Here is an 8,164-nt window from a genome sequence, read left to right as displayed (position 1 = left end):
CGACCAGGACAGGGCGTTGACCGTGGGGACTACATCTCGCTTAGTGCGACTGTTTCTTCCATCTTGCTGAAGGGATTCCCTTCAATCTTTAGCTATTGGGCCGACCCATATTCAATGTTTTTTTCATACGCTAGATTTCAGTTGCATATGTTGTGTTCCTTCCCTGGGTTTGTTTACACCCGTTTTTTTGTTTCTTTTTGTTTTTCTATTTTACTTTTCTTGTTTCTTCTCCGATTATCTTCAGTTTCCTTGGTTTTCTTTGTTGTTTTCACTGTTTTTCTTCGTTTTATAAACAATTTTCTTTGCTTTTTCATTGGTTTTTTTGTTTCTTTCTTGATTTTCACTTGTTTTTTTGCTTTTGTTTCTCGGTATTCATTGGTTTTTATTGCTTTTCTTTTTTTGTTTTTCTTGGTTTTCATCTGTTCCTTCGTTTCTTTCTCGGTATTCTTGGTTTCATTCCTTTGCATTGGTTCATTTTTTTTCTTTTGGTTTTCATTGGGTTTCTTCGCTTTTCTTTATTATTTTTGTTGATGTTCATCATTTAATTTTCAACATGTGTTAATAAAGAGTCAACATTTTTCTTATACATTAGAAATATTTTTGTATATACATCTTACATTTTTAAATACATGATTAACATTTTTTGCAAAAAAATGGATGTCTGGGTTATTTTTCACACATTTTGTTCATTTTTTATGTATATCTCATACAATTTTCTAATACATGTTTAACATCTTTCCAATAGAAGTTTAACATTTTTTAAACACATGGTAAATATTTTATACTCATTTGACATTTTTTCAAATGTTTGATTAACATTTTCCAATTACAAGATTAGCAATTTTTTAATACATGGTCAATATTTTTTCTATATGCATTTACCATTTTTAAATGGTTGATTAACTTTTTAAATAAATTCTCGACATTTTTTATTTAAATATAAAAAATAAAATGCTTGAAGAATATTTTTAGAATAAAATATTAACCTTTTTTAATACAGTGCCGACTTTTTCCAAATGATTGACAATTTTTTTTTCCAAATAGTTGTTTAATGTTTTTTAAATGCTTGGTTAATATTCTTTAAATAGTTCAAACTTTTAACACACATTGTATAATTTTTATACGTTTTTTTGCATACATGAGAAACATTTTCTCTATACACACTTAACATGTTTTAAATACATGGTGCTAGTGACAGAGGTTGAAAGAAATCATTGGACGGGCGAAGCTGCAAAAAAAACCCAAATACAAAAGCATACGAATACAAAAGTTAGATATTGCAAAATATCAAGTAGCTTGGATAATTATATTGATATTCTCCGGATTAGCTTACAAAATACATTTCTAATCAGTAGAGAATTCGGTTCACTACAAAGCTCTTTAACCATAGAGCATTTAGTTCACTACAGATCAGCTCCAGAACAAAAGAAACTATACCCAAAATATTATTTAACCATGGAGAATCCAGTTCACTACAGATGAGCTCTTCGTTCTTTACACCCTTAAAATGCATAAGAATATCTTGCATGCCAAAGCTAGACTTACATCTCCCATCGCGGGTGTCTTTCCTCCTCAAGAAAACTCTCCTTCCTCCTCCCACCGACGTTGGAGGTGTAAAGGATCTCGGTCCCCTCGCCTGCAGGAGGGACCACATTCTCGTTTTTGTTAGGTTCAATGTCTTGGTTGGGATTGTGCGACAATGGCGATGTCCCTTAGTAGGAATAATGTCTCCCGCGTCCTATCCTCGTCCCGATGGTGCGAATAACATCATCGAAGGATATGTGGAAGTGTGTCTCCGTCGGACCTCGCGGGTTTCGGTCGGTGCTGGTCTTCGGTGGATCTATTTCGAGCCAGTTCGTCTTTGTTCATGTGGTTACATGTTTGATCTTTTCAATCTACAACTCTCTTCATCGACAATGGTTAATTAAGATTCTCCGATGATAAAACAATTAATTAAGAAACATAAAAGCATATGCCTTATGTCTGCTCCCCATTGATCCATCACTCCCTCCTCTAACCAAAAGTTTAACCAGAATCAGACGTGGTAGCTGGATGGTGTGCACTTGGCGTACTTGTCTGCCCCTTCCTGACCACCATGGTCACCGAGCCGAAGCACGAATGCGAAGCTGAGGGAGGCCCACTCCAGCACGAAGATGGTGGCACCTAGGCCACGTATGAGCCTGAGGATGGTCGTGCCATCTTTCTCCTGGACATAGGACCACAACTCAGCGAGGAAGTTGGCCGTTCAGGTGAACGCAAGCAGCGCCACGGTGCCATGGAAGATGTTGGTGTGGACAGCATCGTTGTGTGTGCATTGTTGTGGGCTCCAGCACTAGCGGCATGGGTGGTGAACGAGACGGAGTAGCCAACCGCGGTGAAAAGGGTGGTGAGCGTGTGGAGAAAGACGAGGAGCACTACGACATGTACCTTATTCAGAGACATTTTGATACGTGGGCTTACATGTTTGAAGGCATTCAGAAGTTGTGTGCTAGAAATGGTCTAGAAGGGAAAGGCCCTATAAGGCAATTTTTCAGAACGCCTCCAAATATTTCTAATAAGTGCCTCCAAAGATTATTTCTGGCGTTCCTTAAACTGACTCCAAAATATTGTTTGGGTATTATTCAAATCACCAAACTTTGTTTTTAAGGTGATCTTCGAGAATTTCCCTTATAGGCTATGACTATCCGAGGCCTTTTCTCAAAGTGCCACTCGTACCAAGAGGCGTTTCAGAAAATCGCCACCAGCAAAGCGTCTCCAGTTGGGCTAAGTCCCTTCACATGGAGGTGTGTTGGCAGCCCAACACCAGCCCATAAGTCCAACACATGTCAACTGATCTTCGCTGCATCCAACGGCTGAGAGTGCTTCCAAGGGAAGTGAAGCAAGGAGAAAACCCTAGCCACTCCACCCTGCTGGTGGTGGCTTTCATTTGTGAGAGTGAGACAGAGAGCACACAAGAGAAAACACAACCTGAAAGAGAGGAAGAAGAATAAGCAGAGATTCTGTCCAGATTTGCTGCATCTGACTAGACAGTGTTTAAGCTGGTGGTTGGAGGCTCTAACGTCTTTGGATCGACCCCAAACTTGGTGAGCTCATTCCTTACTTTGAGTACTTCGATCTGGTTAACTAGTTTGAGGATTGGGTCAGTGGAGCATCAGATTTGAGAGTTGTTTTGTCAGCTCTGACTACTGCAGTTTCAGAATAGAGTAGTTTTGGAAGACGAACAGTTTGCGTAGGAAAATGATGTCCGATTAAGCTGAAATTTGGAGGGGATGTAAAGAACTCATGTGTCTACTTGTCTGCAAAATTTGGTGTTGTTTGGTTTAGCAGTTTAAGAGCAGTTTGCAAAACACTGAAGGGTACAAAAGCTGTGTAAACTCTGCTTTGCTGAAATCTTGCCTCTTGAGGGTGTTGTTGTTGCCGGTTGGCAACGTGGAGAGTGTGTTGTAAATCTCTCTAGAGGTTCTAGAGCGGACTTTGCACTCATCATTCTCATAGTGAAGTTGTGTGGACGGGTCGGTCTACGGCCATGGTTTTTTACTCCTCAAGTTGAGGAGGTCTTTCCACGTTAAATCATGTGTCACATGTGCATGTTGTTTGTGTTATTCCGCTGCTTACTTGTTGGTTGAAGCTGTCCTCAAAGTTCATCAGAAGTGGAGGGGGCTGTGTAGTGTGCATATTTGCCGTGTCGGTGAATTTGTGCAGTGCATTGTTGCTGTCCAGCCTCAACAAAGTGGCATCAGAGCCTTGGTTTGCTTGTGCAAATTACTGACTTTCTTGTAATGAAAGATGGAAGTGAATACCAGCAGGATGATATCTTTGAATGGTACAAATTACCAAGCATGGAAGGGCAAGATGGAGGACTTGTTGTATGTGAAAAAATACTAGAAGCCAGTGTTCTCCACTGAGATGTCGGAGGGCATTGAGGAAGGTCAGTGGAAGGTACTTCATCGCCAAGCTTGTGGGTTTATTCGGCAATGGGTCGATGACAATGTTTTGAACCATATCATTGAGGAGACACATGCACACACCTTATGGAAGAAATTGAAAGAGTTGTTTGCCCGAAAAGAAGGTACAAACAAGATGTTCTTGATCAAATAATTGATGTGCTTGAGGTACAAAGAGGGCACTCTAATTGCAGATCATGTGAATACATTTGAAGGCATTATAAATCAGCTTTCTTCAATGGGAATAACATTTGAACATGAAGTGAGAGATTTGCTACTCCTAGGCTCATTACCGGACAGCTGGGAGAACTTTAAGGTCACGGTTTGCAATTCAGCACCTAATGGAGTTGTCAATTGGAATCTTATGAAAACCAGGGTACTAAATGAATAGTCAAGAAAGGTGGCTGAAGCTAGTTCTTCCTCACATTCAGAGATGTTGGTCACTCAGTCCAGGGGGAGAAAAAAGAGCAGAGGTCTAGGTAAAGGGGCAGAAAAAGGTAGAAGCAAATCAAAAAGTAAGTATGCTGATTATGAGTGCCATCACTGCCATTAGAAGGGCCACATTAAGTGGCAATGTGACAAATGGAAGGAAGACAAAAAGAAGAAGAAGAAGAAGCATGATCAGAAGCAAGTTGACAGTGATAGTGACACAAAGGGCAACCGAGTTACTACAGTAGAAGAGGACGTCATGCTTGTTATGCATGAAGAAAATAAGGGCAGATTTGGTTCCACTGTTGACGAGAGGATCACTGTTGTTTCTGATGAAACCATCAACCTTGTGGGTGGTGATGAGATGATTTGGATACCGGACAGTGGTGCTACCATTCATGCTACATCTCGCATAGAGCTCTTCACTAACTATATATCAGGTGATTTTGGTGTTGTGAAGATGGGGAACAATGATAGAGCAGCCATCATTGAAAAAGGAGATGTGCATTTGGAGACCACAAATGGTACAAGGTTAGTCCTCAAATCTGTGAGGCATGTTGAGGCACTTCGTCTCAATATTATCTCGGCTGGTTTGCTTGATGGAGATGATCACTTGAGTAGTTTTGGAAAAGGGCAGTACAAGCTCACCAAAGGCAACATGATTGTTGCCAGAGGTAAAATGGTCTCAGTGTTGTATCATGTTCATGCTAAGCTCTTTAGTGCTTCTGTCAATGCACGAGAGAAGGATGATCATTGTGCTCTATGACACAAGAGACTTGGGCACATGAGTGAGAAGGGGATGACAGTGCTAGTGAAGAAAAAATTGTTGAAGGATGTGAAAGGAGTTCACATCAAGAAATGTTCAGATTGTCTAGCAGGGAAGCAACACCGAGTTGCCTTCAAAACTCTACCTCCTCACAAGAAGCCCGAGAAGCTAGACTTGATACATTTTGATGTTAGCAAAATTTCGGTAAGATCTCTTGGTGCTGCTAAGTACTTTGTGACTTCTATTGATGACTTTTCCAGGAAAGTTTGGGCCTTCACTTTGAGGACCAAAGATCAATTACTAGGTGTATTCAAGCAATTCCAAGCCTCGATTGAGAGAGAAACTGAGAAAAAGATCAAGTGCATTCGCACTGATAATGGAGGAGAGTACATTGGGCCATTTGATGCATATTGCAAGCAGAAATGTATTAGGCATTAATTTACTCCCTCGATGACACCACAGCTGAATGATCTTGCTGAGAGGATGAACATGACAATTGTGGAGAGAGAGAGAGATGCTTGTTGTCAAGTGCAAAGCTACGTAAACACTTGTGGGATGAAGCTTTGTTGACTGCAGTTTATCTTATTAATCTCTCACCAAGTTATCCTTTGCAGGGAGATGTTCCTAACAGGGTATGGTGTGACAAGGACGTCTCATATGACCACCTGAAGGTTTTTGGGTGCAAGGCCTTTGTTCATATTCCTCAAGATGAAAGGTCAAAGCTTGATTCGAAGACACGACAGTGTATCTTTCTTGGCTATGGTGGTGATGAGTTTTGCTACAAGCTATTTGACCCTATAGCAAGGAAAGTTGTGAGAAGCCGTGATGTTGTGTTTGTTGAAGACCAAACAGTTGAGGATGTTGTGAAGACAAAGGGGCAGGTTCCTCCTCAGCAGCAGCAAGACAAGATTGATTCTGACACAGTTCCTGCAGCTCCAGCTCCTGTGCAAGTTGAAGCAGATGCAGAAGATTGACAAGATGATGTACATGGTGGTGCAGGTGAAGAAGATGCTCCCCAACAGCAGAAGCAAGAGTATGATGCTGAATTTGATGATCCGGATCAGCAGGAAGCACCAGCACCAGAAAGTCCACCAGCTGCTCCACTCAAAAGATCCAACAGGGGTCGAATTCCTTCCAGCAGGTATCCCTCAAATCAATACGTGGTGTTATTATCTGACGGTTTAGAACCTGAATGTTTTGCAGATGCAATGGAAGATGAGCATAAGAAAGAGTGGAAAAATGCTATGCAAGAAGAGATGGATTCCTTGCATAAGAATCATACTTATGATTTGGTGAAGTTGCCCAATGGCAAGAAAATTTTGAAAAACAAGTGGGTCTACAGAATCAAGTAAGAAGAGCACACATCACATCCAATGTACAAGGCCAGGCTAGTTGTAAAAGGATTCGGCCAAAGAAAAGGCATCGACTATGATGAGATCTTTTCTCCGATTGTGATATGGCATCCATAAGAGTAATCCTTGGCATGGTAGCAAGTCTCAACTTAGAGGTTGAGCAAATGGATGTGAAGACTGCATTCCTTCATGGTGAGTTGGAGGAAGAAATATACATGGAGCAACCTGAGAGATTTCTTGTGAAAGGCAAAGAAGACTATGTGTGCAAGCTGAAGAGAAGTCTCTATGGCCTGAAACAAGCACCAAGACAATGGTACATGAAGTTTGAAACTGTCATGGGGGAGCAAGGCTACAAGAAGTGTAGCGCAGTATGTTTATTCAGAGGTTCTCAAATGATGATTTCATCATATTATTGCTCTATATTGATGATATCCTGATTGTTGGTAAGAATATCTCTAGGATTTCTAAGTTTAAAAAGGAGTTGAGCAAATGTTTTGCTATGAAAGACTTAGGTCCAGCAAAGAACATTCTCGGGATGAGAATTGAGCGAGACAGAAATTGCAACAAGTTGTACTTGTCTCAAGATAAGTATATTGAGAAGGTACTTTAGAAGTTCACGATGGAAAATGCTAAAGTTGTGAGTTGTCCACTAGTAGCCCATTTCAAGTTGAGCAGAAAGCAATGTCCTACCACTGATGAGCAGAAAAAGGAAATGCATCATGTTCCTTATGCTTCAGCAGTTGGCAGTTTGATGTATGCTATGATGTGTACAAGGCTTGACCTTGCTCATGCAGTTAGTACTGTGGGCAGATTCATGTCTAATCCATGAAGACCTCATTGGGAAGCCGTGAAGTGGATTTTGAGATATCTTCGGGGCAGCACAAATCTGAAACTTTGCTTTGGTGGTGGTGAAGCCAAGTTGATTGCCTTTTCAGATTCTGACATGGCTGGAGATATTGACAGAAAGAAGTCTATTTCAGGTTAATTGGTTACCTATATAGGGGGAGCGGTGTCATGCCAAAGTAGGCTGCAAAAGTGTGTTGCATTGAATACAACCGAAGCTGAATTCATTGCATTAACAGAGGCGAGCAAAGAGCTATTGTGGCTGAAACGATTGGCTTGTGAGCTTGGTTTTAAGCAAGACAAATATGTGTTGTTTTTTGACAACCAAAGTGCTATCTACTTGAGTAAGAATACAAGCTTTCAGTCAAGGTCTGAGCACATAGAAGTCCACTATCATTGGATTTGAGATGTGTTGTATTCCAAGCAAATGCAACTTGAGAAGGTTCACACTGATGACAACAGGGCTGATATGTTGACTAAATTGGTGACAAGGAAGAAACTTGAAGTATGACGTCGGCTCGCTGGCATGACTGCTGGAAGGCAGTGAGACCCTCCATGATGTCGGGAGGGGGAGTTTGTTGGGCTAAGTCCCTCCACATGGAGGTGTGTTGGCAGCCCAACACCAGCCCATGAGTCCAACACATGTCAGCCGTTGATCTTTGCTGCATCCAACGGCTGAGAGTGCTTCCAAGGGAAGTGAAGTAAGGAGAAAATCCTAGCCACTCCACCCCTGCTGATGGTAGCTGTCATTCGTGAGAGTGTGTGTGTGTGACAGAGAGAGCACACAAGAGAAAACACAACCTGAGAGAGAGGAAGAAGAAAAAGCAAAG

Source organism: Triticum urartu, chromosome 1 (genome assembly GCF_003073215.2).
Source record: "Triticum urartu cultivar G1812 chromosome 1, Tu2.1, whole genome shotgun sequence".
Classification (NCBI taxonomy): Eukaryota; Viridiplantae; Streptophyta; class Magnoliopsida; order Poales; family Poaceae; genus Triticum; species Triticum urartu.
This window is presented reverse-complemented; position numbering follows the sequence as displayed.